General features: G+C 39.6%; 1 protein-coding gene across 18 annotated transcripts in view; it reads right to left on the bottom strand.

The window, feature by feature from the left end:
• BBX (BBX high mobility group box domain containing) overlaps nucleotides 1-26,610 on the bottom strand; it is a 288,092-nt gene extending 261,482 nt beyond the window's left edge. For 10 of the 18 annotated variants that reach the window (XM_069552481.1, XM_069552537.1, XM_069552453.1 and 7 more), the window contains exons 1-2: nucleotides 26,414-26,610; nucleotides 23,180-23,251 (exon numbers count right to left, since the gene is read on the bottom strand). The gene's annotated coding sequence lies outside the window, so the exon portion shown is untranslated. Of the gene's footprint in view, nucleotides 1-23,179; nucleotides 23,252-23,613; nucleotides 24,232-25,319; nucleotides 25,559-25,882; nucleotides 26,094-26,174; nucleotides 26,310-26,413 lie in introns of those variants that run through there. The other 8 variants (XM_069552464.1, XM_069552524.1, XM_069552504.1 and 5 more) reach the window with 7 other exon arrangements.
• Between the last annotated feature and the right edge of the window lie 729 nt (nucleotides 26,611-27,339).

Genomic DNA, 27,339 nt, shown 5'->3' with positions numbered 1-27,339 from the left:
GCTTTCCTCACCTGATACTCCGGCCACCCATCCCTTCCCCTCGGATGCTACCAGTGCAAGGTGCACCCTACACAACCTGCTTCAGTGACCCTCCACTGCCGGGCCTGGCAATTATGCGGGCCTGGCAATTATGCGCTCCTAAAATCTGACCCCTGATCACCCTGCAGTGTATCTCCCTTTCTTAAAGGGAAATTGCGCTCCCCAGTCTCTACCATGCCCTTACTCTAGGTTTTCCCTTCAACAGGATAGTCCTTTCCTCTTATTCATACAACAAATATTTATTGACAGCCTATTCTCTATCACTTGCTAAAAATACAAAAACAAATTATCTCCCCACCACCCAGGGGCTATGTCCAAATCCCAATGTCCAAGGACCAATAATGGAGTCAGATGCTACGGCTCCCTCATCTGACTTCCTTTTACCATTTTTTTTTTTTTTGGCCACACCACACAGCTTGCAGGTTCTTATCTTCCGGACCAGGGATAGAACCTGGGCCCATGGTGGTGAAAACACAGAATTCTAACCTCTAGACCATCAGGGACCCAGCATACTATTGTCTTTATGTCTCAACTTACTAATCACTTTAACCAAAGGTCAATACACAGGTGTTGAGTATCCACTGTACTCTATTCAACTTGCGTGACTGCATTAATAGCTCATGAGGAGGTTATCTCTATACTTCCTCTCCCTTCCTATTGTACACACACAACTCTTCCTTGTCTTCTTGGTAACATTCACAGAACATAGCAACTGCTCAATAAACACATGCGGAAAGAATTAAAAGATCTATAAATGAATGTGGTTGGGGGGAGAATATTTTCAAAGTATTAGCTCAATACTAGTGTCAACTTTTCCCTATCTTGATTCATAGATTACCTTAAAATTTAAATGCACCCTTCTTCTCTTTCAGTGTTGGGGGGAAAAGACGGCAGTTAAAAATCGCATACTTGGACTACCCTGGTGGTCCAGTGGCTAAGACTACACACTCTTAATGCAGGGGGCCCAGTTTCAATTCCTAGTCAGGGAACTAGATATCACATGCCACAACTAAACAGTTCGCACGCCAAAACTAAAGATACCACATGCCGCAACTAAGACCTGGCACAGCCATATAAATAAATAAACATATAACTATTAAAAAAAAAAAAAAGAACAGCACACTTGTTCAAGACACTCTTCTCAAGTCTAAAAGGTCGTCTTGCCAGCTCACTCGACTGTCATCAGGGAATTTCAAAGAAAATCTTGAGAAGAATGAGTGAGCACTTTAGCTGCGAGGAATACACATGATTTGCCCCTAATTCTGCCAACTACAGAGAAAGCCATCCAGAGTACCAGGCCTCCTCTTCCAAGCATAATAGTAGATTCCCCAAAGCCTGCCACCAGGTACAAACTTCTGTACCACCTTTCATGCTGAGCAGGAATGTCTCCAAGACTGCCAGAGGCACTCTACAAACGGTGCAGTAAAAGACACTCAGCTTTTGGAAGAAGCCGGGCATTCCTGAGGTCAGCACTGCGCTCTGCTCTCCATCTCTGTACGAACTCCTCCTGGACCTGCACAATTCCTGACCTCTCTCTAATCACAAGCCACCTGATAAAACTGCAATGCCACACTCCTCCTTCCCACGCTTTCTTTTTCCTGTAACATTTTACCATCTAACATAGACAGCTTCCTTGTTTTATTGTCTGTTTTCCCTCATGAGAAGGTACCTTCCATTCAGGCAACAATTTTTTAGCTATTTTATTATTATTATCATAGTCCCAGAGACTAGAAGAGATCCTAGCCCATAGCAGCAGCTCAATAAATGTTTGCTGAATAAGTGCTAGTCCTTTTATCATTTATCTTTAAATATATAATACTGCCCATTATAAGATTCCCCCCACCCCTGAGAAAGCTATTTGTCTTCCAGCTTTTGCTGTCATACAGAAATGTATGTAAATATAAGATCATGTTATACACATAAACAGAAAAATGAACACACACTAAACACAATGTATTGAATACACCTAACAGAGCCAAGAATGTCCTTTTTAAAAAGGGCTATAATTTATAGCTGCTAAGCATCTATATGCAAAGTGCCTGACTGCTTTACATAGGTTATTACCTTTTAATGTTCAAAATAACTTTAAAAAGTAACTATTAGTTTCCTTTTTTAAAGGTGAGAAAGTCAAAGTACCAAGGGGTTAAGTGCATAGCCCAAACTCACACAAATAAGAGGTGGCTGAGATGATATTAAACAAGGCTTGTCTTTACACAATGATACTTTTAAACCATGCTGCCTCCCAGGTAGATATTAAAAGACCAACTTAACTAGGTTTCTGAGAGTGTGGCTGGATCCAGAATATCATTTAAATCATGAAAAAGAAGTCAGGCAATCTTTCCAGGAATCAGAAATTAGAGAGTCCAGGCTTAAGATTCCCTGGGTAAATCCGGACACTGGAAAAGGAACTGGCTCTGGACTTAGATGCTGGTCCCTCCTGCGTCATCCCAGCAAGTTACTCCTCCTCTTGGAGGCTCAGCTGCAAAACTTGTGAAGGAAGTGGAGAAGGGGAGAAGTGGGTGGTTGGATAAACTATGTCTACCTGCAAAAACCCATTATGAGATGACATATCTGAAAGCATACATTAGAGTGCCTGATATACAGTAGGTAGAAAGTATATGTAACATTTATGTCAGATTTTCCTCATTTCTTGAAGGGCAGGACAAATATGAAACAAAAACCCACTGGGATAGGTTTCATGTCAGATCTTAGCCACAAAACTCTGCATTTAGCCTTATGTCATTCATCCACTAACTGCCCAATGCCTCTTTACTTGATAAATATTGAAGTAGGTACTGTTGGGTCATGTAAGGCACAAACATCACCAGCAAATAAGACAAAGTTCAGTAATTTCATTCATTGAACTGGTATTTAGTGAATGGTCACCAACACCATTAATTTACTAAGTTTTAAAACCGTCGTAAATTCTTTCAAAGTTATCTTTCCACAGGAAACTATAATTCATGCCTTTATCTTAAATTTAGCTAAGGAAATTTATATATTATTTATTTATAGTATATCTATAGTATACATCTAAAAATGTTGAGAATGTTTGAGCTTTATTTCATGTTGTCAGAGCAAATACTTTTCTAGCACTATCTCATAATACAAAACAGCTTGTTCAGGTAATTGTTACTTGAATAGCACTTATACACTTTATAGCAAGGAAGTAAGAATTGATTAATCTTTCTAACTATCTTGAACATTATGAAGTTTACCTAAAACACTCTTTATTCACAAGTCAGAACAAATAAACCAGCAGTGCAGTTATGTTAATAGACCATAACAGAAACTGGTTGGGTAAAGTTATTCAACAAACAAATCAATACAACCACTTTTCCTTCTGAATATACAGCAGGGGTTGGGGAGATTACGGAACCATACATTATTTTCAAGTATAATAACTATATCACATTTTGTAATGAAATAGGATAGTTTTACAGGGCCAGTTTACCAATCTGATCAATAATTCATACATTTTAAATTAATAAGACATATTTAACAAAAGAAATCTTGCATTATTATTACTATAAGTTTTATGAAGGTAAATTTTTGTTATTTAGCTCAGAAGTCCAAATCTTTCTCATAATCATAACCTAAAAAGAAATCTAAAAGAGGATATGAGTTTCTTGCAAAAATTATCTGTCTCATGTGAGATAAAACGAGTTTATCATATTTCCTAAAACGATTTGTCACTAAACCACTTGATGATTTACTTAATCATGTAGTCCTGTGTATCATGAAATCTTAAAAAATCTGAGTTTTATTTAGTCAGTAAACAATAAGCAAATGATGAGTGTTCTGACAAAGGGCTTTAAAAAACATGGTCCTTAAGCTATGCACACTAACATTTCCTAAAATTATAGCAACAAAAAAAATAAAATTTAGAAACCAGCAATTTATGGCCAGGAATGACTAGAGAATGAATGTCATCTCAGGCCAAGTCTAAAAGAGTTGAGGAGTCAAAATATGGGTGGCTAGTGGCTTCCAGGTCTTAGAGCCAATCTTCAGATGGCAGAGAAAGGGGTGCTAATTTAAATAAACTTCACGATATCGAATCAGTCTACTGTAAACTAGGAAGCTGGCAGGGAGGCTCTGGACAGGTGAGTGGGACCTAAAATAAAAGTAAAAGGTTAAGGATTACCTGGAGGTTTCATGCAAACAAGCAACACTTTACTGCCCTTTCTCCCAAATTCTAAAGAGGACTGGTACTCGAGCACAGTTCAAAATCTGTTTAGAGTGTAGTAGTTTACAGTCACATCACCGAGCTGAATCAAAGACCCAGCACAAAGACGGTTTTAGCTACTTAATGCATCATCACTACCTCCTGGGCAAGACTCAAATTCAACCAGGGAAGCACCATAGACTACAAACAGGGTAATGGATTTCCTGCTGAACATCCCACCGATTGCCATTCCTTAAATAAGAATGAGAAAAGTAATTATTGCTCCTGTTAAGAAAATAATTCCACAGACCAGCTCAAAGACAGTGAATGCAATATTATCTTTCCAAATGTGTAGGGGATAAAACCTCGACAATCCGAAGTCACCCAAATAGCCACTCTTACGTCAGTAAACCTGCATCCTGAAACCTGCTCCCAACCAAACATAAGGTACTGATCTGCTTTCACCATCCTCCCACAAAAATTAACAGCTTTTATTTCCATTTAACTGCTATTTAATATTTATAAAAGTTCGTTTTTCTTTTCCTTCTTTTAACTCAAGTCCTCACAGAACATACTTTTTCCTCATCACAGGTTGCCAATTTTTGGTATGTTAAAAATCCCATCAAGTTGCACTTGTATAAGGTGACAATTAACTTTTAATGATGGATAAAAGAGGTGGATGCTTAAAGTCATTCTGCATTCTATTACTGCACCCATCTAATAAAGGAAAGCTCCTTCATAAAGGTCAAAAATTCTCTTCTTTAGTCAGAACTCTAAAAGACAGACTAACTTTGAAAATATATTACATTGGCTGGGCCAAGAGCTGTGTAATAGAATATAGAGCCTTTTGTCAGTATACTGCAGAGGCAAAACAATGCCTCCACTCCATTCCAACAGAAACAATTTCTACTATGTTTATAACTTAAAAAATAATGATTTCATAAATAACTAGCATTTTGTATCTGAGAATTGTATTTATAGTTTTCTAGACGTGATGTTTTAATATCTGATGTCTAAAGACAATCTCCTTGGATACAACTGCCTGCAGGGTTCACGTATGCCTGCTCAAGTTGTGCTGTGCACAATCCTAGGGGGCGCCATTCGCGTCAGAGAGCAGAGCTCTATATATTTATTACAACAATTCCTGGCCTAAAGGCAATCAAGTGTCTTGTTCTAACAAAATCAATCTATTATGACAATCTTCCAACAATTGAAACTAGAATATATCAAGAAAAGAGTGTTTTCCAGCAGCTTTTGGGACTACCTGGCTCTTATTCTCTGAAAATTCCTATCTGGAGGATGGCAGGTGAACTCGCAGAAGCAATGCTCTCATAAGACATACCAGGCTTCCTCCCTGAACTGCAGTGCGTGCTAAGTTGCTTCAGTCGTGTCCAACTCTTTGCAACCCTATGGACTGTAGTCCATCAGGCTCCTCCATCCACGGAATTCTCCAGGCAAGAATACTGGAGTGGGTTGCCATTTCCTTCTCCAGGGGATCTTTCCTACCCAAGGACTGAACGTGGGTCTCCTGAATTATAGGCAGCTTCTTTACTGTCTGAGCTACCAGGGGTTAATTTCTCCCAAAGGAAACACAGACATACAGACCTTGAAAACATGATGGAGGGTCTTAACTCACCAATGTTTAATACATTTACATTTGAGAGGACTCAGTCCAGTGTTCTTGCCTGGAGAATCCCAGAGATGGGGGAGCCTGGTGGGCTGCTGTCTATGGGGTTACAGAGTCGGACACGACTGAAGTGACTTACCAGCAGCAGCAGCTACAGTCCGAGTTACAAGGTATGTGGTCACTACAGTAGTTTCTTAATAAGGCCACCATGAGGCGTCACAGTACACAAATCAGTTAAATCACTCTTTCACAATTAAAACTGTTAGGGTTTAAAAACTTCTTTCTCCTGATCAACAGCTTTATACTTTCTTGGACAGAACAAAATCTAACAGTCCTTGAATAACTTCAGTGGCTCTTTTGCTTAAGATTAGGATGAGCTGCTATAAGGCTAGGATGGTTTTTCCTAAGACCAGACTGTAATAAACTTATGGCATTTGATAAACTGGCATGCCATTTAACAATGTGTTATTGTTTTGGAAATTCTTCTTCTGTTTTCACAGGACACAGAACTACACCAAAGCCATGTGTCTGTTAGCTACCAAAATTATGTTATACTACTAAATATATCAGAAATCAACTAATAAGATAAAAAATGCTTTCAAAGTTAGTATGTATAATGTATTACATAGAGCTCTAATAACACATAATATTTTCATTCTTTAATGTTTTTAACCATTTATAAACAACATATCCAAAAAAAAAAAAGTCACATATTCCTGCTGTGAAAATGGTGCCATCAATGGACTAAAAATATTTTCTGCATCATTTTTGAGCTAAGCAGATTTTTCTAGCAAAACACCAAATCAGAAGTCAGATGCCTTAGTTCCAGCTCTGCCACTCACATGGCCTGGGTCCCAGTCCTTAATCTGGGTCTTTCTTTCTTCAAATTTAAAATGACGACTTATATATAAGACTCCAAGATCATCCACAATGTCCCTTCTAGAGCCCAAATTCTGTTATTCACTTTGAATGCAAATTATTTGAATTCGAGGACTTCCTGGCAGTCTAGTGGTTAACAATCTGAGCTTCCACTGCAGGGGGCACACAGGTTCAATACCTGGCCAGGAAACTAAGACCCCACAGGTTGTGTGGCCCAGCCAAAAGAAAATACATACACATAATATTTTTTTAAAATTATCTGAATTCCAAAACTATTTTCTTTTTTATATTTGCACCACAATGCTATTTTTTTTTAAAAATCAGATATTTCACCTCTTAGAATACTATATTAATACTACCTTTTTAACTTAAGAAGTTTACCAGATACTTAGAATGACTTAAGAAACAAGTAACAAGCAAATGTGAATACGGTTATGTGCTCCACAAAGACAGCAAAGGTACTTTCATCCTGGGCCGGAAGTCACGTCAAGTACAGGGCACTACGAAGTGGTACAAAGGCTGCGCCAGCAGCAAGAGGCCTTGCAGCGGAGAGAGTGAGTAGGAGCGTGGCCTCCTCAGAATGAGCTGGAATGGAATGCCAGCTCCACCGCTTACCGGAAGAATGACCTTGGGCAACTTGCCGAGCCTCTAAGACTCAATTCCCTCATCTAAAATGGAGATGATAATTCCTCCCTCCCAGGCTGTTTCAAAGTGGAAAGAGAGGGACCACAGGATTCAACTGCTTAAAAACTGAGGATGGGGAGGAACTTTACCTAATTATCCTCATGACTTTCATTTTCATACCTTATTTTAAATAAAAAGCTATAGTTAAGAAAAGTTGACAGTTTCTAACTCTTTCCATCTTTAGATGTCTTCTCAATAAATACATACTCTAGTTTTTCTTCAAATTATGCTTCTTCTTCAACAAACTTCCTTATCCACAAATACTATACCATGTCCCGCAGTTAGTATAAATCTTCAAAATCAAATTATGAAAATTAAATTGAAACAAAAATAATCGATTAAAATAAATATTCTAAATAAATTTCGTGTCAGGCCTTAAATCTTTAAATAAAAAAAGGTCTGGGAGACCTAATGCAATCATTCTTTCATCATTTTCCCACAGTACAATAATAAGTAGACCTCTTTACTCTTTGGGAACTTTGAGATAAGATTCTAATAAATAAAACTCTCCTACTATGTAAAATACTAATTGAATAATTGTGCCAAGTTAAAATGCCTTTTAAACCTAAAAAGAAAAACACTTGCCACCACTTCTCTGAAAACACCAGTTGCTATCACATTATAATACAGATGTGTTCTAGAAATGGGTGTAGCTTAGGTATTTAGATATCAATTCATACCAATGATTTTTCATGATAATTTCAGAAATATGTCTCACAGGGGAAAAAATGGCCCCAATACATAATCCAAATCTCACTTAAGAACAGTAATATAAAAAAAAAAAAGAACAGTAATATACACTTGAAAGTACATTCTTTGTCAGTGTATGGTCTCTATGCATTCAATTTTCCATCTTTTTTACTAACTGTAAACTCTTACAAACTTTTTTACAAATTGTAAAAAGTTAAGTCAAATGGACAGTGTTCCACACGATCTGAAAACACTTAAATACACAAATATATTTAAATATACCAGAAATTTAAGGTCCATTCCACTGATTTTATAGCCCACAGGGCATTCAAAATCAAAACAACCATATTGTCTAGGGCACTGCCATTCCAGGTATTTACAATCACTTATCAGGTTGAAAGTAAGAAAACGAAACCTCAGTTTAAGTAAGATAACTTCTGCTTTTCACAGTGGGCAGTTTTCTAGAGGAATGACCAAAAGACAGGGTTTTTGCCTCAGGGGAGCCACTGCAAACTCTGGCTCAGGTTCAGCCACTTGACAACTTTGAACCTGTTTCCTCATCTGCAAAAATGGGAATAATGATACCCTACTTCACAGCCTAAAGAGCAAGCAAGATGTCTGAGAAATCACAGTGTAAACTCTAGATGGCAATAACAAGTTTGACATTTTTACTACTGTGCCTTTAAGAGTGACAAACTTACAATGAAGAAAGATTTGACGACTTAATGACCAAAAGGATGAAAGCAAAGAAATTTTACTAGTTTAAGTCTTTATCTGGAGACTATGATACAGATGCAGGAGAGCTCTCAGAGGAAATTTTAAGATTTTTTTTTTTTTAATGTGGACCATTTTTTGAAGTCTTTATTGAATTTGTTACAACACCGCTTGTTTTTTTTTAATGCTTTGGATTACTGACCACAAAGCACGTGGGATCTTAGCTTCCCAACTAGGAATCGAACCCACACCCCCCGCAATGGAAGGTGAAATCTTAACCACTGGACCACCAGGGAAGTCCCTCAGAGAAAATTTTTATTCAGCTCTAGGAAGCCTGAGCAGACTAAACTGTTTTTGTAAGGGCAAAGGGGAACTTCCTGTGCCTTACTACGAGACATCAGAAATGCAAATTAGAGCACAGTAATTTATTAATTGTGCAGATGTGAAACTGCTTTAAATAAACATGCCCTAAATGAGACTGCACTGCAGAGGGAGTTAGGGGGTACCTGTCTTGACTGTGTGTCACAGCTGAAGAAGGATGCCTTCGTCTGGCCAGCCTCTAAAGGAGAGAGCTAATGCCAGAGCTGTTTCTCAGGGGAAGTCTGTTCTCCCCAACTCGAACAACGCTCAATAAAATGCATGACAGGTTTATTTTATGACCACAAAACTAGAATTTTTACTACCTTTTAAAGAGGAAGTCTATTGAATAAGAAAATTCCAAAACTAAGAGGGGAACTACAAACTACCTTGCTTTATTTATCTGTAAATACATTCAGTCCTAACTGAAATAGTACACATGAGGGTGCTCCATGACATTATGCCAGCGTTACTGATGAGGGAAGACAGTACAGGATGAAGGCATGTAAGAAATAATTCTATCACAAATTCCATTTTCTTCATTGATAATGTGTCGATGGCAGTATGTTAATAACGACATTGTTAATAACAAACAGCTAAATATGATCTGGCAGTTGTGGTCACCAGAGCACCTCTGTGCAGGCAACACTGCGAAGGCTTAAAACCATGTCTGCGGATGAGGTAATCCCAGAACCGCTGGCTTTGCTTCAATCAGGGCAGGATTCATTTACAGGCCTCTGATCTTTCCACTGAGCCATTCCTGAACATGCAGAACCTCCTATATTCAGGACATAGTATAAAACAGAGCAATTCAACAAAACTGAATCAGACACCTACTATACTGTTCTACGCAGTGTGGGTACAAAGATACCCAGATCTTATTGCTTACGAGGGTCACAGTTTTTAAGACGTGAGGTTATCAAAGCCATTCCTCTGTAATGTTCTTATTAACACTGTAACCCCTTCGCCACACTGGCTATATTTTTTTACCTACTAATCTCCATAGACTGTTCTGCTCTAGGGGACCTCCTGGAATTTACCTTTTCATGTCCTTCTACGAACTCTGGCAGATCCCTCATTATGGGCTACACACTGTCCACACCCTTAGCTCAGTGAACTAGTATTTTTTGAGTTCCTGCATTTTTATAGGTACAGGAGATATAGCAACAGACAACAGTTGACTCTATTCTTATCAGATCCTTCATGATGAGCTGGACTCTGTCCTCCTCCCTACTAACTAGACTAATTCCACTGATTTGTTTCATAGTATCCATTGCACTCTTAACAAGTTCTAGGTGCTGATGATACAGTAGGAAGCAAAACATGTCCTTGGGCTCATGGAACTTAGCAAAGCTTGGTGTGACACAGCTCACTTTTGACCGGTGGTGTCCAAAATCGGGTCCTTGAGACCCAAACCATGAATAAGACTTAGCCCACTGGAGTAGGTAAGAAGGAAATAGTATAATTTTTCTTTATATTCAAAATAAAATATTTTTATATTAATTTTATTTCTAAGCATTTATAGTTTATCACATTATATATTAATAGCTCAATATATATATGTTATAAATAAACATATAGATACTGAGGATACATGCTCAAATTCATTTACTGAAGGGGATAGCACTTAAAAATTCCAGAGACCATTGGCTTGAATGATAACACAACTAGAAGGAACTGTCTGGCCAAGATGGGTTTAGCCTGGACTTCCCACTAGCCTGGAAAGCATTTTGGCAAGGATGCCTAAACATTAAACTAAATAACCAAAGTCCACATCCATCCCAATCTTCCTCCCTAACTGTCTCCTAACAACCATATATTCACCATCCCTGTGCCCCATGGATATCAACAGCGTTGTTACTTTCTATTCCACATCTGGTATATGTGTGTCCTTACTATACCAGAAACATCCTGAAGCCAGAGCCACTACCATTTTATTCTGCAAGCCCCAGAATTCCTAGTCTGGCTTTATATATAATGAGTACTCAATAAATACATGCTGTATAAAATAAAGACAATCAATATATGGAACCCAGAATTACCAAACAGATATGACAGAGGCATACAAGCATTTGCTTTACCAAAGATTGCTCTTCTTTATAATGATCAGCACTGGATTCCTTTATGCAGCACCCCTCTGTGTACTTCACAGATCACTGATTACTACTAAGACCTGGGAATGGTAAAACTTCAAGTACCCACTGCTAACTAAAGATCAATTCGAAATACATATGAAATGCTCTGAAATTATAATTTGTCAACAAGGATTTATAGTTAGTTTTGAAAAATTAAGGAAGTCAAAACTTTACAAGAAAACATCTTTAATGAAGAAAAGCGCCAATCACCCTAATTATTGAGATCTATATATCAGACTTTATGATGAGATAGCTACAGCTGAAATATGTCAGGAATGATACATATGGTTACCTAAAAAGAATTCAAGAAATAAAATCCACCACTGATTTATGATACAGTAAACTCGTCACTATGTGAGTAAGACCAGATCCTCAGATCTGTAACTCTGTGTCCATTCCTCAAGACCCATTTCCAAGACCTACAAGCTACAGAAGACTTCTGTATGGATTTAAATTTATGCACAGGCTATAGGTAGAAAATTATTAAAACTTTTTAAAACCCTGGACCTTACAACAAACCTTACATGTTGTATGGGACAACTAAGGATGTATAGCACCAAATGAGATAAGAATGCATATCCATATACAAAACTTAAAAGAGAAATTCATTATTACCATGAGGACTGTTAAATGAGACCTGAGTAACTGTACTTCCATGATGCCAAAGAGCCCCATGACAGAACGGAAAGAAGATTCACAAAACATTTTTCTGTTTCTCCATTCCTCTTTGCTTCTTTAATGTTAACATTAGGGTCATTATCAACCGTGTGAGCTTACCAAGAAATATTTTCCCAGATCAGTTTCTTCCTTATGATTTCGCTTATGAATGTATTTTTTATTAAAGCACCCAGGGTTGGCATCTGGAACATTGAGCACACAGTATTTTCGAAACAAAGTTTTAATCTAAACTGTGATGATGTCCAGAAATGAACAGTCAAAAGGGGGCCACAAATAAAACTGGGTAAAAATGAATACATCCTGAGGTGCAATAAATACAAAAGTTATGATTTTAAAATGTGATGCTGAAGATCTGATCAAGTCAAAGGGAAATCCAAAGACCAGAACCCAGATTACTAAGCATAAAAGAGAAACTCATGTGTGCCTTACAGGTCATGGCTTACTAAGACCCGAGAGACACCACAGTTGTAACAAAAGTTGAAAACATCCTGGAAAACCTGAAAACTGCTTAAGGGAAGCACTAAGCATAATTTTTAATCTATAATTTCTCATGGATAGAAAAGTACATTTTTACCTGTTTAGAGTCTGGGCTTAAGATCTTATTAATAAATATACTTTAGTATATTTATGTAAGTAAGAAGTGTTAGCAATAGTAGTTTACAGTATTTTTATTGGTATGGGTTTGAACACACAGTTCAAACTTATTCTATTCACTATACTTTTAACATGATTTGGTATAAAGTGCATGGAGTCCTCAAACCGCTCCCTTTACTTCAAAAGTGTTGTCCTTTCAGACTGTGACATTAATAGCAATAAATAAAAAAGTAAAAATAAAAGAAAGTCCAAAACACTTGTGTTAGTTTTAGTTGCTCAGTCGTGTCCGACTCTTTGCGACCCCATGGACTGTAGCCTGCCACGCTCCTCTGTCCACAGAATTCTCCAGGTGAGAATACTACAGTGGGTAGCCACTCCCTTCTCCAGGCAATCTTTCCCACCCAGGGATCAAACTCAGGTCTCCCGCACTGCTGGCAGATTCTTTACATCTGAGCCACCAGGGAAGCCCCAAAACACTTAACTTCAATGTAACTTAATATAGGTTGACAACTTCATCAAAAAAAGTCACTGTTTTTTTAAATAGACTAAAAGCCAAAACAATGCACTAATAATTAAAGAAATGCCAGGCAAATTACAGTTAAAAGTCTAATTTTTAAAATCCACTCCAGCGCTTGGACCAAATGTATTTATAACCCTGATGGCAGTTAGGACATATATAGTGGCACAAGAAGAAACCCTTTCCATATTTCAATGTCAGCTCCTATATTGGAACTGGCCAATTTTTAAGCGGTTTTTGCTTAGTACTATTTTATGCCATATCTGTCAAAACAATTAGCACAGAATAACATATACATTCATATCTACTGGACTCTTCCAGTCAGTAGAAGATGCTTGCTTTGAGGATAAGGGCTGTTCCATATTCATCTTATATCCTCAAAGTTTAAATCAGCATCAATACACTGTAGGCACCCAGTACATGACCAGTGAATTAAGTCAGTAAGCTTTTGCTACCTGAATTTCACCTACACTTGACTAAATTATATAACATGCAAAATGATCTTTGAACACGACTCAAGAAAACAAATCAAAAAAAGGTATCAGATGCTACAAAACTTATTGAGTTTACCAGCCTACCTGAATGAGAAATATGGAAGTACTTTACTGTAGGGTGGAGAAGGCAATGGCACCCCACTCCAGTACTCTTGCCTGGAAAATCCCATGGACGGAGGAGCCTGGTGGGCTGCAGTCCATGGGGTCGCTAAGAGTCGGATACAACTGAGCTACTTCACTTTCAATTTTCACTTTCATGCATTGGAGAAGGAAATGGCAACCCACTCCAGTGCTCTTGCCTGGACAATCCCAGGGATGGGGAAGCCTGGTGGGCTGCCGTCTATGGGGTCGCACAGAGTCGACATGAATGAAGCAACTTAGCAGCAGTTACTGTAGGGGGGATGAAAGACAAGAAATGGAAGCCTGACACACCCTAAAGCATCATTGAGCAGAATCCAGCAAGAGCACTCTTCATAAGATTATCATCCACAGAAACTACTTTGCCAAAATAGAAAAATATCCTATTTCTATGTTTCAGGGTTCAGGGAAAAAGAGAAGTCATTTAAAAAGAACAACAAACTTTTTATTTTCTATATCTGAATTCGGCTCTAACTTTGCTGAATTGCAAAGATAAAAGAATTTCATTTCAGGTGAATAGGGCTCTTAGTACCAAAAAAGCAACATGTTACTTTGTATTTTTTAAATCATCTGCTACATGTATATAAATGTATAATTTATAAAATCTCTACTTATCACAGCAGAAATAAGTTTCTTACATAAATCAAAAGTACCCAGAAATCACTTTGAAAACTGGTTAACTTTTGACTGACCTTCTAATTCATGTTTGCTCATTAGAACAACACTCTGCAATGTGTCTATGAAATCTGCCTAATAATTTTTTCCATGAATACTGAATTTCTTTTCAAACTAAATTCCAGAAAACTATAACACTATGTTAAATTCCTTTTGTAAAATATATTCACTGATTAAGTATTTAAGAGTACCAGACTAAAAACATATGGACTATTCAGCAAGAAAAATAACTTCTTATGAAGAATGAATGATGATTGCTACTACTGCTGTACCAAAGGAATTAACAAACAGTGAAATCAGTAACTGCTGTTATTAGACATTCCTATCCTGGATACACCAAACAGAAAGAAAGTTCTCTAACTATCAATTTCTAAACTAAGTCTGAGGCCAGTTTTGTCTTTGATTGTGACCTCACAGATGAAAACTGACAACCAGCCCCAGCTCAGAGACTTTCTCTTCTACCTTTCCTAAGACTGATAGAGGACAGTGTTCCAAGCCCCATCACTTCAAAAAGAAGATGATTTCTCTTTCAGGAGAAAGAAAAGTTAGAGGTAATTCTTAGCTAGAAGGAGCCTCAAACCTTTCATTTGCAACCTTCTGGAATGTGGTCCTAAAAGCGGGTATGCAGAGAACAAGCCCAGGAGACGGTGGCACTGCAGACCGGCATTCTAAGCCTGGCACAGTCACTTGCTAGCTGTGTGACTTCCGACAAATGACTTAACCTGAGACTTGGCTTCCTTGTCATTAAAACAGGGTTCCCTCTCATCAGAAAGCTGTTATGAAAAATAAACTAGTAAAAATAAAACTTATACTTCATAAGGAGGCTCTCAGTCCAAATATCTTTCTCCCAAAGGGTCCAGTTCAGTGATAGATTTCGACTGCAAATTATCTTCCTCCCTTCCTCCCAAAGTGAAACACTATTTGGGCTACCCTTCTAAAAACTGCATTTAATTTTCCCCTAAATATACGTGAAACTATGTAATCATGCTACCACTCTAAAAAACAAAAATGACTGGATAAGGAATTTACTTTATAAAAACAACAGGCACCTTTATTTCACGTAGCCGTGCTAACAGCTCCTAATAACTGTTCCTAAAAGACTCTGTAAGGGACTGTGTAAGTCTCAAATTCATAATTGACAACTTCATTATATGTAGTGATGAATACTAAAAGGACTCAAAAGCTACAAATAAATCTTTAAAATCAAATAATGGTAAAAAAGAAAAAAAAGTTCAATTCCACATTCCCATCCTCAGACATTTCTAGGCAGTATCACAGATGCACATTAGTAAATATAATAATTGGCTGAGAGAAACAGGACAGAGATAAAGGGGGAGAGAAGGGAGGAGAGAAAAGGAAGAATAGAAGGGAGAGAGAGAAAAAAACAATAACTTCAATAACACAAAATACAATCCAAATTTGACAGCTTGATGTAGAGAATTATTTTCTCATTTTGTTCCATGCTCCACCACATTCTCTTTGCAGTCAATGAGAACCCTACATTTGAGTGAGTTTTGAGAGGCTCACCAAAAGCTGAAAAACAACTCAGCAATTTTTAATATTAAAAGATTCAGGACTGCTAATAAGATTCCCTCTGAATGACTCAATCTGTAGCTTTCCCACACCAAAGGATGTAGTCAAATCAACAAATAAGAAGACTATCTTTAGCCATTAACAGTTTTAATCTAACAAATGAAGATTAAGTCTTAGCATAACAGTAGTTCAAACACAGCTACTACTTTATTCCTAGACAGTCATATAGACTCTCACTTCATACTTTTCAATCTTATAGTGCTTTTTTATAGGAAATTAGAAGTACAGATAAAAGATCAACATTTTACAGTTAATTATTAAAAATAAAGATACCTAGGACCTCTATAAAATATAACCCAGGAACATTCTCACCTGAGAGGAGACCAAATTTGCAGAAAACACTTTCACTTTTACCTTTCTGACTGAAGGAAAGAAACATTCAAGTAGCAAAGTAATAAAGGAAATATAATTCCTTCATGAAACTTCTCCTAAGAGTAAACTGTAATGAAAGTAACCTAAGTTTTGTTCACTGTTATAAGCAATGTATAACAAGGTACAAGTTTCGAAAGTTACAGCTATAAGTGTGTGTTTGTTTAATAAAATAAAAACTACAACAACCGAAAAAGAATCACAATGTCAAAATGGATGGATGAGCTTCAGCTAGCGTGCAAGTGCACGTGACTGTGCGTGTCTGTGTGTCTAAGCTTTCCTTACCCGGCAGCCTTCCGCTTTGCTCAACGCAGGAGGCACAAATGATATTAAGCACTACCATTTTGTTTCCTTGTCTTGATAACCTCTGATGCCTTCCACATGTATATTTGAAGCCAAGGGTTTCAACAGATAGTCTGAGTTAATCTATGATGTTAACATGGCTTCCATGATCTATCCCCTTGGAATGAACTCAAAATGTTCAGATGATCAATGATCAAAATTAGCAAAAGGATTTTCACTGAGCTAAATGAGTAGGAATACCCTGTATTTTCACTTTGTGAACTAAGGAAGTTAATACAATAAGATCACGATCCCTTATATGAAACCCTTAGGTCCAAGTACACATCAGATTTTTTATGGGCTTTAAAAAGATCAGATTGAGCATACCGCATATTTTATGTAACATTCGTAGCTCGATTTAGGTTGGTATCTCATAACCCACCATACTACTACTTACAGCAAAATATGTGAATATTTTAAGTGGACGTTAAAAACTATTTTAAACAGGCCCATTACAATCTGGATCAGGTTTTGGCATCAAGTGAGTTTTGATGTCAAACTTTTGGAAAAACAAAAATATTACTTTTTCAGAGATATTTTTAGATACAGGATTGCAAATATATATCCAATACCACTCCAGATCAAGATACAGTTTATTAACTTATTAGAGATGAAAAAGTATGGCAAATTAAAATTCAGCAAAGTAAGATGTTCCTGGCAAATACATTCTTAAAAGCCAGGGAACACCCGGGTGGTTCAGTTGTCAGGACTCTGCCTTCTCACTACCGAAGGCCCAAGTTCAATCACTGGTCAGGAAAGTAAGATCCCAGAAGCTGCAGGGTGCAGCCAAAAAATAAAAACAAAAACCTAGAAAGTTAGGAAATACGAAGGTATTTCATTTTAACTTATTCAAATAAATGAACACTGAAACTACTTAAAAATAAATGTCTGTGTTAGAGGCAATGAGTATTCAAGTTTGAGAATCATCGTACTAGTAGTCTTTGGTACATCCCTTGCATTTAACCACAGAGTGCATATTCCCAGGCTTTTGATTTTCATACTGTTCAAGATTTCAGGGATTTAGGGTATTTCCCATCCATTCTCTCTCTAGTTTATCCCTCTTTTCAATTGAAGTGCCATTCTGTGTGATATAATTTGTTATGGACTTTGGATATAATGCTCCTCAATCTTCATGCCTTGACACAAATGTGTTGTAACTGGTTGTGAAGAGTGCTCCTAAGTAATTAGTTATGAAAAATCAACGTACCACAGTTTAGAGGATTTTACAAGTATATATATGGGTATATTCAAGATTTTCATCATAATAACATCACTCTTGCTTATTTTCTGACAGACTTTGTTGAAAGGGAAAGAAGTGGCTTTATCACACTGTGAACTACCTATATAGTCAACTGCACAATTTATCTATGTCTATCACCAGAGAATCATAGAGTTCCATATGAAAACATCAGTTGCATGCGTCTAGGTAGAAAGTTTGAGAAACGATGCTCTAAGACATTCCAGGATGCATCAAAGTCACCTTAGTTTAGTCCAATGCTGTCAACTAACCATTTTGAATGGTGGCCTGTCCTGTGCTATATCTTTTTTTAAAGAGGTAGGAGAAGCATTCCCCAAACTTGAAGGAGCACTGTACTTAAATGTGGCATGCCTCAGCTGTTTTTTTCTTTTTTTCCCTTCTGGTTATTCTTATTTCCTTCAGTAATAACTTGCTTGTCCAGCACCTCACATTCAGTTAAAAATTGAACCACTGCTTCATACTAGAGTTGAAACAAAAAACTGAAATGCACGGCCTTGGTGCATTTCAAACTTGGTGGGAGTTGGTGTGAGATGAGATATAACTATAAAAACATATCCTATTGAGTATTGTCTGTGGATAACGGTCATTCTAGACCTTATAGTCTTGTGTAATTCTCATTCTGCTGCATGGTAAATAAAAGATGCCCTTTTGCACATATGATAATGGAAGTTTATTCTGTGTCCATATAAGCCCAAAGTCCCTCAGCTTATAAACTAGAGAGCCATCAAGAGTGAAACCCAGGGCTCTTCAGCTGCAAAGCCTCTGCTTCTTATTCTATACCTGCTACAATGGAACATCTATGGAGGGGGATAAGGGTCCTCTGAGTATTGTAAACATGCTGACTGATATAACAGCCATACAATCTTGAAGCTCCAGAAGAGACCTCTGTAGTCAATAAACTCTAACTCCACATTCAAGTACGTAACGCCCATTCAATCTTTATCCATCAGTCCCTTAAATGAGAATTCCTCCAAGAGTATCAGGGGACCTCACAGCTGCTTCAGAATCACCAGCAGTATTAGTTAAAATGCGGATTCCAAGGCCCTCCCCTAGATACACTGAACCAGAATATGAAGATGAGGCCTGGGGATTTCTATATTTTGCAAGCATACCGGTATTTTTTTAAGTCATAAAATAAATTTCATGAATGGCACTCTGTATTTTTTTTAATAAAATAGTTTGGAACAGATTAGGTTTATAAAGGTTAGATAGGAATATTAAATTATCAGAGCACTGCTCTTAGTACTGTTTCAGGAAACTTTTGTTCCAGGTTTTATATGTGTATTAGAATACAAAAAGTATTTCTTACCACAAATCTCAAAAACATTTGAGAAATTCAGTTGCTCTAAGAAACTTTTATCCCCATTCTTATTTGTTCTTTGAAATAAGTTATTGATCATTTATTTAATTATTCCCTCTATAAAATATCCAAACTTGTGTCTTTTTCAGGATCTCAGTTATTTCAACCCAGGAGTTTCTGTTTTATTCCCTGATCTTTTCACCCAAGGGCTATATTTAACTACTGGTTTAATTATTTAATCAATATTCTACAATACTTTTCACTTTTCTAAGATTTCTGAAAACCCAATTCATTCTTAATTTTACTTTATATTTTATACAACCTCCTCACTATCTGAAGTTATTTTATTCTGTCTAGATCCTTCAACTGATATATTTTTAACTTATTAAATTTATATTTTGGAAGGTGTGTCAGTGTTTCATGGTCTATATTTAATCCTTTAAATCTTTCATTCCCTTACGCTTTCCTTTTCTGTTTATATATACTTTTTAGACAGAATTCTTTATTGGCTTGTCTTCTTTTGCATTTCTGTTGTGTAACTGGTACTTATTTCAATTCTCACCTTACCTTTTCCTTTAAAAGAAAAAAAAAGAAAACAATCCCCATTAACACATGAGAATTTTCTGGATGTATCTTTACAGTTTTACAATGATATCCTGGCATTTCAAGAAACTGTAATTGCCTTCTAAGGGATAATATGAACACATACGAATGTTGAGTGAAGCTAAACGCAAAAGGTACTCTCCTCAGGTATGACTTAAAATACAGAAATCTCTACAGTTCGACACAGTGTGTTACGACTGCCCTTGAGGTAGCACAAGCTCACGGACGGAATTAGAGTCACAGAATCTTCAAGATGGAAGAACGTCCATTCAATATTTAGCCTTAATTTTCACTACCTTCAGAGCAGTGTTTCTCAAAGTATAGCCTGAAGACCGCTTGCATCCAATTTCCTTGGGGCATATAATAAAAATGAAGGGGTGAAATTACAATGTTTTTATAATTTGGGTCTGTTTTCATTTCATAGTGAGAGGAAGGAAGCCGATTAAAAATACAGGAGATACCAGTCAGACCTATTTTAAAAGGTGCCCTTGGTAAGGAAATGTTAAAAACAAGGTGGACCTCAAACTACAAGTTCAAGAAAAGTGTCTTCTTCTTAAGTTAAACACCTGTTTAAGCTTAAATTTTAAAATATATACTACACTGGTGGTGATGCGACATGCCAAATTAATTGCCTATATTTAGTAATTCAGAACATTAAAAAATACAATTTTAAACATTTCTGCACTTTGCAACGGACTAGTAATTCCAGGGATTTCTTTAGTATAGCAAAAACAGCCATATCTATAGTGAGGCTATTGTCAAAAACTTCTTTTAATAGGGTTGAACTGTGAAGTTTTTATCACTTCTATTAAAGACTTCTAATATTAAAGTAACTGATATTCATGGTAAGATCCCAGTAAAAATATGGCCCTTGCTTTAATCACATTCTTAATGAAATGTAGGAAAACATAAACCTTAAGTATACTAATGATTAATAATTAGAAATTACATCTGTCATTTTACTGAAAAACATGGCTTTATAAAAACTTTAGCTGATGAATTAGACTTTCATGAGCTGTGCCACAGTATTTTAAGGCCGTTGGTCCTTCTTTAACTATACACAAAAAACGTTATCAATTACATAGTTACTTAGAGCACAAGCAAGCCATAATTATATATTCATCCTCACTTTCACTCAGAGCTGTTTTAAATTCAATGTCTAAACAAATCTGTTTCAGTGGATGAAGTATAAAGAACAAATCTATAAGGTCAAAGGTCCTACATACTTTTCAAGTTGTACAGCAGAGCAAGATATACATTGAAAGCAGAGCTACCTCACAAACTCATAAACCCGGAACTTTTCTTTTAATTTGGATATAAAAATCAAGATGGATATTAAAAAAAAGGAAGTGTCAAAATTGCAAAGTTCTGTTAGTATCTAAGACCCTAGAGGAAGATTCTTCCTAAAACTGCCATAATACATACAAAGATGTACCGCTAAGAAATAACATAGAAGAACCCTTCTTTCAATAAATGTGAAATGCAAATTAAGACTTCAGCTTCAGAATTTAATAGAGGTATGCAGAATAATAAAATAGGAGGTTTGAAAACTCTTGGCCATATAGAAGCAAAACCCGTATCTAAAATCTTATCTTAAAAAATTAATCCTTATAAAACCAAGCCAAATAACTTGTATTTCATTGTCAGTGTGACTTTTTCAAATCACTACTTCAAGTTTTACACTATAAAAACTACTCTGACTTCAAAGACCAAGACTTTGCTTGAAAATATTGCTTTAATGAAGCAGTTATTTGATATCTCAAACAAATGCAAGAACTCATCAGATCGCTTTTATTCTGGAAATTATTGATTCCCATTTTAAATTCTGAATTGGTAAAACATATTTCCATGGGGAAAGAGCTAACATTAAAAGTTTGCGACACTGAACAAAATAATGTGCCTCACATGTCTAAATGTGGTGTTCTTTAGTAATCAGGAATGCATTTTGAATACTCTTGCCATATGTTCAAAAATGAAAAACTTCTCTTGCAAACAAGCTTAAAAAAAAAAATCAAAGAGGCTGAAATCCCATATTTCAGTGTGCACTAAATTCATCTTACAGACCCATCTCATTCTGACTGTTATGCATGTGACGTATTAGGAGGCTCTCCTAACTATCTGAAATAACAAGATATTTTACATTCCATTAAAGAAAGCTGGATACAGAGCTTCTGTTATATATCATCTAAAGTTCTCAGCAATGTCAAAGTATACTTTGCTACCATACAGAACTACCAGAAAAGCTTGGTCTTCAAATTCAATTTCTCTCAATACTAAGACAATCTTTTGGTGACACACAGTATCACAGCAAGTCATGGAATAAAACAAAAGAAGGTCCCTTTTCTTTTACAGAAAACTGAATTCAAGTTCATTTTCATTCACAAAATACAGTCTGTCTTCATTGTGATACTATTACAAAGCACCAAAACTGATTTACATAATTTATAGGACCAGTTTTCTTAAATTATCAGCAATTTAAGAATACCTGAAGTGTTTCTTGCAGTGGAGGAGCAAAATTACACGTTGGTTTTCTGAAGTTTGGGCTTACCATGCTGCTTTCAAATGTTAAACCCTCAGTTTTCACTTAGAGGGCTACTTCTCAAAAACAAACTTTTTAGGCACTTACTGTCCCACGTTATTTCACCAATTTTTCCAATTAGGGGCAGAGATCTGAAAAAAGTACTTAGCAACAGATTTCAAAGTTGCTATTTTTCACATACACAGACTGTCAAAATATACCCAATTTCTCCAGATTTAGGAGTTTTGAAGCAAATTCAATGCATTAGGACAGTTATTTGCTTCTGAATCAAGCTGATATGCTAAATGCTAGATTTACTACACTGCCCAGTCCTCCTTCCCTACTACAATGGTAACTGTCATAAACAGCACAAGTTCCCAAGAAAAGAGTGTTCAGAAAAAAGTAAGCAAATGTCAGATACTCTAATTTAGAGAGGTCTTCTGGGCAATGCTTCCTTGGGTTTTTTAATAATTCTCTCCACTCACAAGTTACAATCTTTCTACAATACTATCTAGCATTAAATTCCCTAGGCCTTCAACTCTATGCAAAATTTCATTATGAAATAAAAAGAGAAAATAAGTATTTCAATGACACTTGCAGAAAAACATTAAACGGACATTTAAACTGTTAAAATAATAACACCCATAGCCAAATTCTAAATACTAAAAATCTGCTATGGGAAACTCAATGAGACAAGATTTCTAGGGTGCTACAAGCCCAATAAGGCATCTTCTGACGTGTACAGTAAGGACCCTTAGGTCATTACTAATAACCAGCTAGCTTCCCTATATGAAGAGTTTGCATACTTACTCAGGAAGGCAAGTGGAAAGTACAGAGAGAGGAAGATGAACTGTGGCAAAGCCTCTGTCATATGATAGTGACCTATAAAGTATCAAATAAAGGTACATCATCAGTATGATACAGCTTTACAGTTGAGGGTGAACTCCTGCAACATCTACGAAAGAAGGACCCCGAAACCCAGGAGGCCCGCTCCCCACCAACCCCTCCTTCTCGCCATCCCCACCCCTAGGCGTTGTGGGGCAATTAAGGCAAAGAGCTCCCAGTTTTCCAAGGGCAGAGGCTGAGGGTAGCCCAGCTGGCATTCTAGGGTGTCTCCAGCACACTTTCTCCCTACTCCCAGTAATGTACAAAGCAGAAAGTTGATCTATTCTGCACACCCCAAACCCACACAGTGATCATTTATCAACTTGCACAAGTGATCGCCGTCCCCAGGAGAAATGCACCAGGAACCAAATCATGGCAATCGACAGGCAGTCCGAGTCTCCCCGTGCTCAGAAGCCGGCCAGAGGTGGCAAGGCGACGGCAGCGGGTCCAGGTAGTGCAGCCCTCAGCCCTGCAGACCTGGGCGGCCACATATGTCGCCCAAACGCTCGGCCCCGGTCACAATCCCGAGATTAGAGATCGGAACCGAGCGGGGAACACATCGCCAGAGCCCCCGGGGTCTAGTGCAGGGCCACCAGGTCGGGGTGGGGGTAGATGGGAAACGGAGAGGGAGGAAGGGAGCGAGGGATCCCACCCCGGCTTTGTTGCTGGTCACCATCAAGTTTGCATCTTAGTACAAAATGTCGATCTTAAAGGCTGACAAGACAGAGGCAGAGGGAGAAAGAGAAAGGGAATAGAGTCCATCTTGCTTTGGGGAAGAAGGGGGAGAAAAAAAAAATGAAGTGTAAATCCCACACTCCGGGCGTAAAAGTCTGCTAAACACCTTTCCATAACGGAGAAGCAACGAGTGGGGTGGCCCCGTCGCCGTGCCCGCTCGAACTGGCGGCGGTCTGGGCAGAAAACACCTCCCTCTCCTCGTCTTCCTCCTCCTTCCCCTCCTCCTCCTCCTCCCTCTCCTCCTCCTCCCGCGGGCCCCGGCGAAGATCCCGCCGCCACCGCTGCTGCCTCCGCTGCCCCCCGGGGAGGCACGGCCGCCCGGCCCGGCGCTGCCATTCCGGGCTTGGACCGCGCGGCGCGCGTGGGGCGGGAGCGGGGTGGCCGCGCGGGGACATCCGCACCGGGGACCCCCTGCGCCCCCTCGCCGCGGGCTGGCTACAAAAGTCATGCGAGCAGAGGTGGCGGCGGCGCGCAGAAGAGGGGGCGCGCGTGGGGGGCCTCCCACGCCGCGAGTGGGCAACCCCAAGGGATGGCGAAGAACGCCCCTCCCCGCGCGGGGAAAGTACCCCAGTCCCCGGCAGCCCGGCGTCCGCGGCCGGGAGACTAGAACTGGACGTGTCATTAGCAGGACAGGCAATGGTTTCAAAGCCCCAGGCCAATGACCATTAGCAGAGGCAGAGCTCGCTCCGTCCCCATCCCCCACCACCTCCACCCACCTTCCCCTTCGTACCCCCCCCCCCACCTCCACCCCACCTCACGAAACTTTTCAACGAGATCCACCTGGACTAATCTGTCCTCAGACAGTTAAAATACTGACTAGACCCTACACACCGGGAGAGAAGGGGAATGCACGTTTTATTTTCCTTTCTACAGAAAGGAAAGCAAAAAATAGCTTCTCTCTCCGTCTCTCCCTCTCCCCCCCCCTCCTCTGTCGTACATGTTGTGTCTTAGCTTTTTGCATCGTTTCGTTTTACCTTCCTCATTTAGCTGAAATGATCGTGGATATTTCACACATAAACGTGTTCCAGATTCTTGGATTCAGGGTCCTTGTAAATTACAGGACTCACGTTAAGTTTCATACAATACCAAAAAATAAAAAAATAATAATAATACATTTCTGAGGGTGAGCGAGCGAGACGAGGTGGAGGAGGAAAAGAAACCTCGAGTCTGATTTCGGTAATTTACTAGCGACCCGGATCGCAGCAAATAACAGTGTAACACGAGTGTGGCTTAAGGGGCTGGGGAGCTCTTTCTAGAGCCATCGACCCCATCCCCGGATAAAGGATCTGCAAGTTTTCTGTCATCGCGACCATGCAATGCCATAACTTACCTTCAGAAATAAGACTTTAAACAGCCAAGGCCTTCCTCCTCCCCTCCACCACCACCCCCAGTTTCGCTCCCTCCACCTTAAACTTATTGACACAACATAATCCCACATTCAAGCAAAATCCTGACACAGCCTCCCTCCTCCTCTTCCCCCTCCTCTCTTCCCTCGCGTTCTCTCGTTCTCTCTCTCTCCCGTTCTCTCCGGTTCTCCCTCTCTCTCTCTTGCCCTCCCTCCCCCCCGCCGGCTTTCCCTCCCTCTTCTCTCTCCCCTACTCCCTCACCCTCTTCCCCCTCTCCCCCTATTCTTCCTCCTAGCCACTCTGGCACTAAAACAGCACTTTCTCTACTCGCCGCGCATTTGGTTAGGGGTGGGGGGGTGAGAGGGCACCGATCTCCGGGGCCGGAACACCCAGATCCCAACTCTCCAGATGAACTGTTCCCGGTCACCGACGCACTCGAAACGTTCAATCAATCCACTGAGGGCTGGCTGCTCGTACCTTCCTCCCTTGCCCCGACTCCCCAGGCCCCACCTCCCCGGCAGCCGAGCCCAGGCTGGGCTCCACGTACTTTCGCCGAGATGAAGTTTGGGGCTCCCCGGGCGGCCACGAGCCGCCCGCCGGCGTGAGGGCTCTGTTGTTGTTTTCCTCGGGCTGCTCCTGCCCGCGCCCCGGCTCCCGTGCCCCTCTCGGGCGGCGCTGCCTGTGTGCCGAGAGGTGCTGGTTGCAAACGCAGCCTGGCACCGGCTGGCCTACTACTCCCCAGCCCGGCCCCCAGCCTCCCGCCCGCAGGGCACTGCCTCCGCGCCCCCCACCCGCCGCCGGCGCGGCCGCCGCGACCCTCGCCCCCGACCTCTCCCGACCCAAAGTTTTGGCGGAGGGGGAAAGTGCCCAGGGAGCGGGTCGGCTGGCGGCGGCTCCGGACGCGCGGGGTTCCCTCCGTCTTCCTCAAGTCCAGCCTACCGGCTGCCGCCGCCGCCGCCGCCGCCGCTGCTCCTGCCGCGGAGTCCTTGGGGCTGCAGCCCGGCGGCTCGCAAGTGAGTAGGAAAACAGAAAGTGCGGGGAGAGCGCCCGAGAAGGGCTGGGGATGGGGGGCGCTTACCTCGCGGGCTCGCCGGGCGCGAGGGCGTGTGTGTGGCTCGACCTCAGTGGCCAGTCAGGGGTTCTCTATGGGAAAGTGGAGAGGAGCTCGCGGAGCCGCTCTGCCTCCGCTTCACTGTACACTGCTCCACATACAGTACATGCAACCCGGAGAGACTGAAAACACTCATTTTATATAAGGCAGCCTGCCATTGGTCCGCTCCCTGACGGACAGGCCGCGCGACCAAACAGAAGGCCCGTTACACCCAAACACACGCACACATACACACATTTTACAGAGACACACAAAGATCATCACATTTTCTATTTTCTAATGTTCGGGACCTGTAGACAGTAGGAGAGGACAGGTAGAGAGGCCCAGCAGAGTGGGTTGAGAGGGAAAAACCCTGTCTGCACCAAGTTGCAAGGCTTGAAATTGGTGTCCTTTTGACTTGGGAGGGTTATAGTAATAAACTACAACTCCACTGGATATGGAAGTGAGGGTGTTGTTTTTTTTTTTTTTTTAAATCGTTGCCTTGTGGTGCCCCATGGAAGAGGCGTGCATTGTGTTATGATTTTACAGCATGACCTGGCTAACAAGTGGCCAGGAAAACCTTTTATCAGCTTGGATTTCTTTTGTCAATGGGTTAGCTATCACATAGGCCAAAATAGTCCAAGATAAGTTTATTAGGACGGTAATGGATTGAGGTTGTTAATGCTTCATTCGTAGGTAAACTGAGAAAAATCAACACAACAATACACAGAAACAAAGATAATCATTTTGCTGAAACAGCCACTCTACTTTTAGCTGGTCAGAGGACTGCAGATCACCTGTGTGCACATACAAACTGCTGTAAAGTAGAGTAAGTCATGGAAGGTTGACTATTGACCCTTTTCCTTAAAAATAGGCCTTTTGAGTCAATATAGGCAAGATTTGTATTTTGCATA

The sequence above is a fragment of the Ovis canadensis genome, chromosome 1, assembly GCF_042477335.2.
Source record: "Ovis canadensis isolate MfBH-ARS-UI-01 breed Bighorn chromosome 1, ARS-UI_OviCan_v2, whole genome shotgun sequence".
Taxonomy (NCBI): domain Eukaryota; kingdom Metazoa; phylum Chordata; class Mammalia; order Artiodactyla; family Bovidae; genus Ovis; species Ovis canadensis.
The sequence above is the reverse complement of the archived record's forward strand: the minus strand, read 5'-3'. Positions and strand labels throughout refer to the sequence as shown.